At 36.4% G+C, this 13,460-nt stretch overlaps 1 pseudogene; it reads right to left on the bottom strand.

Moving 5' to 3' along the window:
- Window positions 1–1,731: 1,731 nt before the first annotated feature.
- Window positions 1,732–6,276, bottom strand: LOC110141702 (olfactory receptor 4F4-like; annotated as a pseudogene).
- Between the last annotated feature and the right edge of the window lie 7,184 nt (window positions 6,277–13,460).

Below are 13,460 nucleotides of genomic sequence, written 5' to 3'. Positions count from 1 at the left end.
TGATCTTTTATATACAGTGTGTAAAATAGAATAAAGTAACTATGGAATATGCAAGAAGTGGGAACATGTGATTGATAATTAGAGGGAAATGAGTAAAGAGAAGCAGACCAAATATGGCTCAATTTGTGAAATCAGAGGAGAGCATAAAATAATTGATATAGTTAAAAGAGACATTAAGAAGTTGAAAAACTGAAAAAAATTATACAGAGAAACAGAATATCTAAGAATAACCAAATGATTTTAGAAATGAAAAAGAAATGTATAATATTATGAATTTAAGAAGACTTAAAAATGGACTGGACACAGCAGAAGAAAAAAATCAGTGGATTCAAGACAAATCATATCCAAAGTGAGTACAAAGATATAAAAGAATAAGAATATCAGAATATATGTGCATATATACATTCACATATGAAAATAGCAGTTATTTTATTTAAGGGTTTATTCCTGAGATTCTCTATTGGAAATGTTGCAGCTACACAGGACCATGTCATCTTTAGAAAGTAAGATGAAATTAGTAGTATATCTAGATCCATGGATTTCATATAAATGGATGTAAACTTGTATAACATTTTGAGGAAGATTTCTGAAGAAAAGTTTTGTTTTGTTTAATGTAGTAATGAATAATTCTCAAACTCTGAACATAATCTAGTTCTTACAGGCTATTTGAACACTTCAGTGAATTAAAGGATTGCTGATTTCAAAGCTATTGTTTGACCCACCTGTATGATGAACTGCCTAACCCATTTATGAATAGGAAGGGAAAAGCAAATTCTCCAAAGGTTGTTAATATAGACATCTTTGTGTTTAATATGTATCTTTTAAAGAAATTACAGTTTCACAAATGACTAAAACATGATATTGAGGGAACAAATCTGTCTCCAGATTATTATTATGATTCAATTTTCTTTCTGAATATAATTAGGAATACTTAATGATTACTTTTATAGATATGTCTACAGAAGGTAATAGAATGTTAACTAATTGATAGACTAATTTATCATTTTATGTAGATAAATATCAGAGAAGGCAATGGCACCCCACTCCAGTACTCTTGCCTGGAAATCCCGTGGATGGAGGAGCCCGGTAGGCTGCAGTCCATGGGTTGCTAAGAGTCAGACGCGACTAAGCGACTTCACTTTCACTTTTCACTTTCACACATTGGAGAAGGAAATGGCGACCCACTCTATTGTTCTTGCCTGGAGAATCCCAGGGACAGGGGTTCCTGGTGGGCTGCCGTCTATGGGTTTGCACAGAGTATGACATGACTGAAGTGACTTAGCAGCAGCAGCATAGATAAATATAGCAATATAATGCACTAACTTATTAAAGAAAATTTTAGACAAGGTCTATGTGAAATGCTCCGCTAAAAGAAATGCATAGAATAGTAGAAAATTTTCAGATATGGTGTCAGTGTTGAAGTAACAAAAGAAGAGTGATAATTTCTACTGTTAAAATCTTATTAATTTAAAGTCATTCTTGAGAACAATCAAAATTATACTTATAAAGACTGGCCAAATTTCCCAAACAAAAACTCATTTTGACATTTCTGGAATACTAAAGAATTGATACAAAACTTTCACCAAGAGATATACATGATTTCCATATGTGAATTGGGGAACTCTTCCCAGTCTTAGGTAACAGAATAGGTGTAGCTAATTTAGGGAACTCACAGAAGACATTCTGATAATTTGAGGTGATGAAATACCAACAGAAATCCACAGTCTGTCATCATACTCTCTTAATGGCATTTCTAATCTTTTTATTTCTGAAAGTATAAATGACTGGATTTAGTAGTGATGTGATGATCTCATAAAATACAGCAAGGAATTTGCCCACCCAAGTAGTGCTGAGTGGAAACAGATAGATGAAGATACAAGGCCCAAGGAATAACGTGACCACAGTGATGTGGGTAGTGCAAGTGGAGAGAGCCTTGGATGCCCTGGCCATCGATTGATGGCAGACAGTAAGCAGAATATAAGAGTAAGAGATCAGCAGTAGAATGAAGCAGATGGTGGCCAAGTACCCCACTGTCAGCCTTTATCAACATTTCGGGAATGTCCATGCAAGCTAGCTTGATCACCAGATATCACAGAAAAAACTATCCCATTCTCTGGGTCCACAGAAAGGCAATTGTATAATTATAGCTAGTTGGCTTATTGAATGCACAAAGCCAGTGATCCATGGTGTCATCACTAGCTGAATGCATCATGTGTGTTCATGATGCTGGAGTAATGGAGTGTCTTGCAGATGGCCACGTAATGGTCACAGGCCATGGACACCAGCAGCACCATCTCACCCCCACCCCCCACCTGAAAAAAAGAGGAACAAAAACAACCTGACACATGCGTGCTCTAAAGGAGATGGTCTTGTTTGCTTTGAGAAAGTTTGAGGTCAGTTTAGGAGTAGTTACTGTTGAAAGAAATGAATCAATGAACAAAAGATTGGCTAACAGGGAGAACATAGAGGAGTGGAGATGAAGGTCAGCAGTAATTAGGAAAACAAAGAAGATATTACCCCAAATGGTGATTAAATAAACTGAAGAAAATATCACTAGGAGGAAGGCCTAGAGTTGTCATGAGTCACACAGCCCGAGAAAAAGAAATCCAGACACCACAAATTGGTTATTTCTTCTATTTATTCAGTTTATTATAATTTTATATGAAGAAAAGACATAAAAATATTTTTCCTGAATCAAGCAAGTTTCTTATTTATTAGTGATGGAAGCATATCCTTACATAATCACTTTGGAAAAAAAAATTGTGCTTTTCTTATAAAGCTCAATACTCACACATCCTCTGGTCCAGCAATTTCAGTCTCATGTGTCTGCTCAAGACAAATTCTTACAACTGTACATATAGAGATATTTATAATTATGCATATAAATAGGACCATGGAATATTATTCAGAATCATAGTTTGTAAGGTACAACTATATAAAATGACAGATTTAAAGCTTTTTGAGACAACATAATGAAGTAAAAAGAGGAAAGTAAACAGCAATATAAAAATGCTGTATTTTGTAGGAACTTGTATATATAACTATCTATTAAAAATGATGTAAGTAACTCCAACTGTGGGAGGCTAAGGATCAGGATGAGTATGTACACATTATCAGCTATATGATATTATTAACTGTTTAGGTCATATATTAGTCATGTTTTTATAGGTATAGTTTTATTATTGAATAAACAAGCATAAAAATTCAAAATGACCATTAAAAAAAAAGATGTTGAATATACTAAGAATCAAGAATTATGATCAATTCAATGCTGTGGACCTCAGGTTTAGTCTGGATTTACCCTCCCTGTTGTCTGTAACTGAAGCTATTGATGATATTGTTTTTATTTAAATCCAGAGTTATCAGGTACCAAGGATGAAAATAAAAATAGAATTAGAAAGCTATAGATGTAGGAGAGTCTTTTACTTTTTTCCAGTGTGGTAAACAGGAATTTATTGAATATTTTCTTACTATGAACTGTGATCACTTTTGAGCACTTCAGTGAAAAAGAAATAGATTGTAAGTGATATATGTTATACCAAAGAATAAAAGCTTATGCCTGCTTTTTCACCTAATACTAGCTTAATAGGCTGTTAATGTTATTTTAGTTAAATTAGAAAGGGCAAAATATTGCTGCTATATTCAGTTCAGTTCAGTCACTCAGTCGTGTCCGACTCTTTGCAACCCCATGAATCGCAGCACACCAGGCCTCCCTGTCCATCACCAACTCCCGAAGTTTACTAAAACTCATGTCCATTGAGTTGGTGATGCCATCCAGCCATCTCATCCTCTGTCACCCCCTTCTCCTCCTGCCCCCAATCCCTCCCAGCATCAGGGTCTTTTCCAATGAGTCAACTCTTCGCATGAGGTGGCCAAAGTACTGGAGTTTCATCTTCAGCATTAGTCCTTCCAATGAGTACCCAGGACTGATCTCCTTTAGGATGGACTGGTTGGATGTCCTTGCAGTCCAAGGGAGTCTCAAGAGTCTTCTCCAACACCACAGTTCAAAAGCATCAATTCTTAGGCATTTAGCTTTCTTCACAGTCCACCTCTCACATCCATACATGACCACTGGAAAAACCATAGCCTTGACTAGACGGACCTTTGTTGGCAAAGTAATGTCTCTACTTTTTAATATGCTCTCAGGTTGGTCATAACTTTCCTTCCAAGGAGTAAGTGTCTTTTAATTTCATGGCTGCAGTCACCATCTGCAGTGCTTTTGGAGCCCAAAATAATAAAGTCTGACACTGTTTCCACTGTCTCCCCATCTATTTTCCATGAGGTGATGGGACCAGATGCCACGATCTTAGTTTTTTGAATGTTAAGCTTTAAGCCAACTTTTTCATTCTCCTCTTTCACTTTGATCAAGAGGCTTTTTAGTTCCTCTTCACTCTCTGCCATAAGGGTGGTGTCATCTTCATATCTGAGGTTATTAATATTTCTCCCAGCAATCTTGATTCCAGCTTGTGCTTCTTCCAGCCCAGCATTTCTCATGATGTCCTCTGTATATAAGTTAGATAAGCAGGGTGACAATATACAGCCTTGACATACTCCTTTTCCTATTTGGAACCAGTCTGTTGTTGCATGTCCAGTTCTAACTGTTGCTTCCTGACCTGCATACAGGTTTCTCAAGAGGCAGGTCAGGTGGTCTGGTATTCCCATCTCTTTCAGAATTTTCCACAGTTTATTGTGATACACACAGTCGAAGGCTTTGGCATAGTCAATAAAGCAGAAATGGATGTTTTTCTGGAACTCTCTCGTTTTTTTGATGATTCAGCGGATATTGGCAATTTGGTCTCTGGTTCCTTGGCCTTTTCTAAAACCAGCTTGAACATCTGGAAGTTCTTGGTTCACGTATTGCTGAAGCCTGGCTTGGAGAATTTTGAGCATTACTTTACTAGCATGTGAGATGAGTGCAATTGTGCAGTAGTTTGAGCATTCTTTGGCATTGCCTTTCTTAGGGATTGGAATGAAAACTGACCTTTTCCAGTCCTGTGACCACTGCTGAGTTTTCCAAATTTGCTGGCGTATTGAGTGCAGCACTTTAACAGCATAATCTTTCAGGATTTGAAATAGCTCAACTGGAATTCCATCACCTCCACTAGCTTTGTTCGTAGTGATGCTTTCTAAGGCCCACTTGACTTCACATTCCAGGATGTCTGGCTCTCGGTCAGTGATCACACCATTGTGATTATCTGGGTCATGAAGATCTTTTGTGTACAGTTCTTCTGTGTATTCTTACCACCTCTTCTAATATCTTCTGCCTCTGTTAGATCCATGCCATTTCGGTCCTTTATCGGACCCATCTTTGCCTGAAATATTCCCTTGATATCTCTAATTTTCTTGAAGAGATCTCTAGTCTTTCCCATTCTGTTGTTTTCCTCTATTTCTTTGCATTGATCACTGAATAGCCAGGAGAGATAAGAAAGCCTTCCTCAGCGATCAATGCTGCTATATAAAGCTATATTAATAATACTGTTAATTATATAAAATAAGTATGTAATTTTTAACTCTAATCTAAGTGTAAGAAGTAAGCCTAAATATTCTAAGAGTATGGTTGTAAAATCAAGTTAGTTAGAGCAGAACTCACAAAATAATCAAAAGTTAGGACAATTAATAATAAAAGCTGAAAGAAAAGTTTCATTTTATTCTTTGAGTTGCTAATTTTAGGGTCATGGGAAAACTAAACCTCCCTGTTTCTTTGTATCTCCCTGTCAATCTCTCTCTGAATACCTCTCATATGATAGAAATTTTCACCCACATTGTCTAAAATAATCTTCACAATAACCTAATGAAATCAGTTAAATATTCTTTCTAGTCTGAGTTTGGCTCTCAGTAAATCTGTTGGAGTTTCAGAGTGAAAAATAGCATGACTAAAGTGTCATCCCAATGTTTTCTGATGCCAGGCCTTCATCTGTGTTGTCATTCTTTCTCTCCTGTTCAGTTCCAAGAGTGTAATTCCATCTCCAGGGTAACTATTAATTATTATAGGCTTTGAGAGATTTCTCTCCATAATCTCTATCAGATTCCTTCCAGAGTTAAATTAGTAACCATAACTTTTCTCAATATTTGGAAATTTCTATTAATTACAGTTACATATCTGTGTCTAGAACAGTTTTCCTTAACTCAAAGAAAACTGTAGACCCTGATGATTGTGGATCTGTACCTCAAAGAGGGCACCTCTGTAGCTATAAGACTCTGTAGAAGTTACTCATTTTGATGCTATAGGGAGTCTGGAAGTTTCAAAATGTACCTTGGAGAAGAAACCCTTGACATTTCTGAAAGCTATGCAAAAATTCCAAACCATTCTAATTAGTGTGCATGGAAATATAGCATTAAAATATTGTCTTAAATATGACAGAGAGAAGTTAAGAAGTTTACAAAGTATAGAGTGTATCTTCTTACCAGAGAGAAGCCATGGGGTCACAAAGAGTCAGACACAAGTGAGCATACAGGTACACAAAGGCAATATTATCAATATTCTTCAAAATATTGTAAGGGAAGCTCACCTTTTATTTTCATTTATACAATATTGTATGATTTAATGTTAAGGACAAGAATCCAACACTTTAGTGATCTGAGAAGGAAATATGATAATATATGTCTATCTGCCCATGGCTGTTACATTTTTTTCATCAGAAGAATACAATTATTCACATATTGGTGATTATGTGTGAATAACCACACAGTTTTTTTTCTATGCAGTTACATACTTACATGTGCACATGTCTCTCTCTCTCTCTCTATATATATATATACTATATATATATATATATATATATATATATATATATATGTATACATGTATGGTGGAGTTTTTTCCTTTGAGATTTAGAGTATGGAGGAATATTTTAAATTTGATTAATTTAAAATAATATTATGCTTAAATATATTTCATTCAATGTAAATGGTTGTTTTAGAGAAATAAAGAGAAATTACAGAAAATTTATGCAACTGCACATTTTTAGTGTTCTTTTCGCACTTTGGGAGTGAATGGCAGGGTTTGGAAAGCAGACATGAAAAGAATGAAGTAGAAGAGTGGGATTATTACACTGGACATTAACTCTGTAGATAGCGTCAGTGATGTCAATCCACCACTAGTCAACTTGGCTGATGATCAGGCGTAGGAGGGTCTTCTGTCTTGACACACTGGAGACAGTGAAAAGTTAGGTGCATGTCAGGGGATCATGAATTCATGGGAATGAATGAGTATGTGAGGCACAGGAGATTTTAGTGTAATGAAATTCTTTATGACAACTGTAATTTCAAATATATTTTCTTAGGCATTTGCCGTGTCTTCTGTGAGGGCCTAAATGCAATGACACTCTAGAAACAATGAGCACATGTTTATTTTTAATTCCATTATCCATAAACAGAATCAGGGATCTTTGGAGATAGGGCTATTGTTGGAATAGGAAATTAAGACACAAGATAATCTAGGAGCATCTTTTAGTCCCAGAGAATAAGGGAATGCTCAAATGTACATAAACTCACAAAATTTGATGCGGATATACATCGAAGAGGCTTAAGAGCCAAATGAAAATTCTCCCAATAGCAGTATTTGATTATAATCTAGATTATAAAATAAATATCCATGATTTCATTCTAATATAAATGATTGAATAAATTAGTTCATGGGATAGCAAAGTAATCACTCATGCAGGAGAATTAGAGATAAATTATGTAGCACGCTACCCTAATCAAGGGGAGCATAGCTACTCATTCCTTAAATATGGACTGAGTATAGTGACTTTTCTCAAAATACAGTGTGGATAGTACGGAAAGTAAATCTACAGTGAGGGGTAAATCTACAGTGAGGGAACCTGACACTTCAGTCAGATGATCAAGGTCACCATCATCAGACATAAATCATGGTGATGGTATAGACACTTGATGGGAGGTGTCAAAAATGGCAGATCACCTGTGGCGTGCATCCCCTGAACCCGTAACTTTGGTGTAATCATGAGAAAATGCCAAATACATTTCAGTGGGGTGATACCCTTCCTACTTTGCAGTTCCTCACAAAGTTAAACAGAATTATCATAAAACTCATCAATTCTGCTCCTAGTCTTTAACCCCAAAGAATTAAAAATAGGTATTAAAATCTTGTACATGAATATCTAGAACTGTTCACAGTGGGCAAAGGTGTTCATCCAAATGTTCATCCACTGATGAATGGATTGACAAATGTGGTAATCCATACAAAGGAATATCATTCAGCCACAAATGTGTATCAGATACACATTTCAATATGGATGAAAATAGTTTGGAACTAGGTCGAAGTGATGATTCCACAATATAATGAATGCCTAAATGCCACTGGTTTGTAGCTCTCAAATGGTTGATTTTACATTATGTTAATTTATCTTGATAACATAAAATGTAACACTAAAAAGATCAATGAGCAAATATTATTTTCCACTATGAATTTTTAGTTATCAACTTTTTTAAGCTTATTTTTTAAAAAAAACATACTTGGATAATGTGTATTTTTTATGTAAAAGAGAATGCTACAATTCTAACACTAAGTTTTTGCTCATTTCTTTCTAGGCTGAATGTTATGTAGAAATTAGTCCAAATTTTTGTAAAATGAGAATAATAGCAGTTTAACAAAAAATTTTAGTACAACATGTTGAAATGTAGCTCTTATAATAATGTTAAATTTTATAAGAATGGTCATTTTTGACCTTCTGTGTGTACACATTGCTTTTCTGAGCAGTATTATAGAGTTAGAGATTCAGTATGCCCAGAGTTAGTTAATGAATAAAAAAACCACAGTGCTGAATGCCAAGGTACACAAATTATTTCCCCTTAACTGAGAAGTCACAGTCTTACTTCTCATCACGTGGGGAATAATATGGGATTTCCATCTCACTGTTTGGTTAGACATAATAAATGAGATCATATAGGTGTTATACTCAGAAAAGTGAAAAGCTTAATAGACTTGTGAACTTCTTTTTAATACATCATGGCGTTGATCTAAAAAAGAGGCAGCATAGCTAGGGAATGAATTCATAAACTTTGAGATCAGAATATTATTTCACTTGAATATTAGTTTTGACTTTAGTATTCTGGCCTTTGCCAACATATTTATTTCTGTTTTTAAGATATTATCATGGCCAAAATGGGTTTGGTAATTATATCAATGAGGTAAAAGTAGGGATAAGGTTTCTAGGAATATTGCATGAATATTTTCCATTAGAATTTGAAATAATTTTTACTAATGAGTATGTTAATAGGCATTCCTTTTTCAATAGTATTGGCCTAAATAATATTGATCAGTAGGTATTAAAATATTAGGAGATGCTGAGTTTCCTTGAATATATTTTTCTGTCACAGTTTATTAATCATAGCTTCCTTTTATTCACATTTACTTTTTAAATCAAGCTTCTAATATTTTTTCTTCTCTTAATGGCATGGGAATTCAAGGTAGAAATCTCATAATGGCCTGGGGATTCAGGTCACTGAGTCATCAAAGGCCACCCAAAAGTGTTGTTAGAGCTGTAGTAGTTGTAAGGAGTACTAACCACAGAGATCAAAGAGGGAAGCACTTCTCAAGAGGTTCATTCATAGTGAAAATATTGTTTTCTGGGACCTTTTTTGGGGGAGTGAGGTCAGGTAAGTGAGGACAGTATAGTTTAAGTGAATAGCCTGTTAAAATTACCAGTTGCTTTCCCTCTATGGGCAAAGTATAGCAACTCTGCTACATTTCATGCACCTTGCCTTCCAATCTTTCTTATCTCTATTTCTATTTTTCAATTCAACATGCTTTTGTTGAAACTAGTTGAACCTATCCAAGTGCCAGTCTTTCCAAGGGGAAGTCTGAGTTTTCTGAAGCATGAAGATCTTCATATGCCTGCACTGTTTCTTAATTTACAGGGAAATTTTTGGACATGGATTATATTTCACTTAGAACTAGGAGGACCTTGGGAATTGGTTTTGATGTGAATCATCTTTGACCTGTCATTTTTTTCATGGCAATTTCTAGAATGAAAATTTCTTTTTAATTCTACTGGCATCAGTTTTCAATGAGAATAATATAAAAACCCAGTGTGTTTACAAAGAAACTATTATCAGTTTTCAAGGTATGTGCATATGCATGCCCACAGCCACCCAGCCGCTTGTCTTCTCTCCCCAATTTGCATGATTTCGTATGGTCATTGTTTATGACTAAGACATAGTCCCTGCTCTCAAGAAGCTCACACCCTTTGCAGAGGAGACAGAGAAACTAGTCACTTGTAAATTATGCTGTCATGAAAAAGTTATCATGAGAACCTCACAAGTAAGATGTGATAGCATGGTGGAAGAATATCTCATGCAGACTGGAGGAGAGAGGGGGGTATCACTGCATAATAACTGACAGAAATTTTAGAACAAGAAGTAATTGGCCAAGAGGAAAATGTAGGGAAAACAACAGGGCAGAACAAAAGTATGAGTAACCCTCATATCAATGAAAGAACAATTGTCCTAGTAGTTTAAGAGATTTGTGAGGTGGAGTTGTGAGGTAAGAGGCTGGGAAAATGGGTTGTAAACTGTTGTATTATGTGCCTTGCTGAGACACTGTGAAGAGAGAAGTTACTGAGAGTTTGTAACTGGTGAGCAGGCCAGAAAGACTCAGGAACCACTCCTAAGGTGTGCTGTTCTGACTGCTTCCTTTTTAACTGTTTGCTATTCTTTCTTGCTTGCCTCTGTTCTCTCCTATTTCTTTTCACTGCTGTCCCTGTGTCTTCTGTCTCCTCTCTTTTCTCTTCTTTTCATCTCTTTCCTTACTAGTATCGATCAGCTAAATGATAGATATATTTTATAGCCATTAGCAGTAGACTGCCACAAATAGAAGATTTTTTTCTTGGCCATTGATTTCTTATGGACAACACTTTCTGTTAAGGAGCTATTGTGATTTTCTATGAGTAAACAGTTGTTGACACACTTGTAAAGCTTTATTTCAGTTTTTATTTTTTTATTTTTTATTTTATTTCAGATTTTAAATGCTTGATTAAATGGTACTACCATCACTACAATCTGAATTTGAAGGGTTATACATCTGGGACTCTTATCCTGTATTTTCACAGCAAATTTAATTTTTAAGTCAAAAGCCAATACCAGGTTGTTTTAGACCATTTAAATAATACAGAAATGTAGGCCTTAGGAGATGAAAGCCACATGTATCCTATTTTGAGGATTCACTATTTGTAATATTTGGTGTGCAGTTTTGGAAGCTTTTTTCCAAGTACAGACATAGTTTCATAAAAAGAATTCTGTTTTTGCCATTAGAGGCTCTTGCTTTAACTCAGTATTTGGATGGTTTTTTTTAGTTGTTTCCAGTTATTTAAATACGAATAAAAAACTGCCATCAGCATTTTACCAATTTAAGACATTTTGGGGGCTCCAAAATCACTGCAGATGGTGATTGCAGCCATGAAATTAAAAGACGCTTACTCCTTGGAAGGAAAGTTATGACCAACCTAGATAGCATATTAAAAAGCAGAGACATTACTTTGCCAACAAAGGTCCGTCTAGTCAGGGCTATGGTTTTTCCAGTGGTCATATATGGATGTGAGAGTTAGACTGTGAAGAAAGCTGAGCGTTGAAAAATTGATGCTTTTGAACTGTGGTGTGGGAGAAGACTCTTGAGAGTCCCTTGGACTGCAAGGAGATCCAATCAGTCCACCCTAAAGGAGATCAGTCCTGGGTGTTCTTTGGAAGGACTGATGCTGAAGCTGAAACTCCAGTACTTAGGCTGCCTCATATGCAGAGTTGACTCACTGGAAAAGACCCTGATGCTGGGAGGGATAGGGGGTAGGAGGAGAAGGGGACGACAGAGGATGAGATGGCTGGACGGCATCACTGACTCAATGGACATGAGTTTGAGTAAGCTCCGGGAGTTGGTGATGGACAGGGAGGCCTGGCATGCTGCGATTCATGTGGTTGCAAAGAGTCGGACATGACTGCATGACTGAGCTGAACTGAACTGATCATCATGTAACAATTTTTGCAGGAATTAATACTTGGCTATGAATATACATATCCAAATATCTTACTATAATACTTTTGATTTCACATCTAGTTGATGATCAGAGGAGGCAACGGCAACCCACTCCAGGTACTCTTTTTTTTTTTTTCACTCCAGTACTCTTGCCTGGAAAATTCCATGGACCTAGGAGCCTGGTCGGCTACAGTCCATGGGGTCGCAAAGAGTCAGACATGACTGAGCGACTTCACTTTCACTTTTCACTTTCCTGCATTGGAGACGGATATGGCAACCCACTCCAGTGTTCTTGCCTGGAGAATCCCAGGGACTGGGGAGCCTGGTGGGCTGCCATCTATGGGGTCACACAGAGTTGGACACGACTGAAGCGATTTGGCTGCAGCAGCAGCAGCAGCTAGATGATGATAACCTCATGATTACTCATTAGAACAGTACCTGAATTTTCATGTACCATCAAATTTAACTACGTTTCTGAATTGCTATGATGTCTCATGTGTGATAGCATGCAGTCTTTTGCTTTCTGTGACTGGCTTATTTCACTTTCTCCATGTTTAATCACAAGTTGCTCTTGTGCTTGTTGGCAATGGCAGGAAATTTTTGTTTTTTTAAGTTAAATATTATGTTGGTGTTTGTATCACATTTGCTTTATCCATTCATTGAGAATTAAAGAGAAAAACACGAAAAAATAATCACCTAATTTTCTTACTACCATTAAAAATTTTAATTACTACTTTTAAAAAAACTGACCTTTTATTGGTCTTTGAAACAGCTTTAAATATGTTTTACATATGGAAACAAAGTGAATATACATTGTTTTGTATACCAGACAATGTATATTTTAAAATCTACATATTGCATGATCAAAGCCTGTACATAGAGATTTGATTATAGCTCCCTTGAAATGTCATACCCTCTGCAGTTAACTCTGATGATTGTCCTATTCATCTCCCTTGTTCTGTCCAATTCTATTTTTTTCCCAGTAATTGGCTATAAACTCCTCCATTCACTGCCCCTGTATCAGGGCCTCCTGGCAGCACCCCTGCAGTGTTTCCTTTTGTCTACAAGACCCAAGACCCGCTTCACATTAATTACCCTCACAAAGTCCTTCCTGACTGGCCTGGCTGCCTGCATGTCTATTCTTGGCTATAGCAGTTTCAAGGGGCTCCAACTACTTCCGCTGCTTTCTCTCTGAGGCGGTGAGGGCTGTGCCCACAGGAGGCCCAGGCCTGGTGTGGAGTGCCAGGAGAGGAGTGACAGAGAGGGCGTGGCTGTTAGTGGTGTGGCGCCTGGGGGAAAGCTTAGTGGTGGCAGTGCAAGTGGGGGCCTCCTGGTATTCAGTTCAAATGTGGAACAGGCATCAGTAATTTGGTTTGTTTCAAGATACAATAGTTTAATATTATGTCTAAAAAAAATAGCATGTATATTAGGTTGAATTCTATAAAATTGACATTTGATCTAATATGAACTGATGGAA

This window comes from Odocoileus virginianus, chromosome 6 (assembly GCF_023699985.2).
Source record: "Odocoileus virginianus isolate 20LAN1187 ecotype Illinois chromosome 6, Ovbor_1.2, whole genome shotgun sequence".
NCBI classification, from domain to species: Eukaryota; Metazoa; Chordata; class Mammalia; order Artiodactyla; family Cervidae; genus Odocoileus; species Odocoileus virginianus.
The sequence above is the reverse complement of the archived record's forward strand: the minus strand, read 5'-3'. Positions and strand labels throughout refer to the sequence as shown.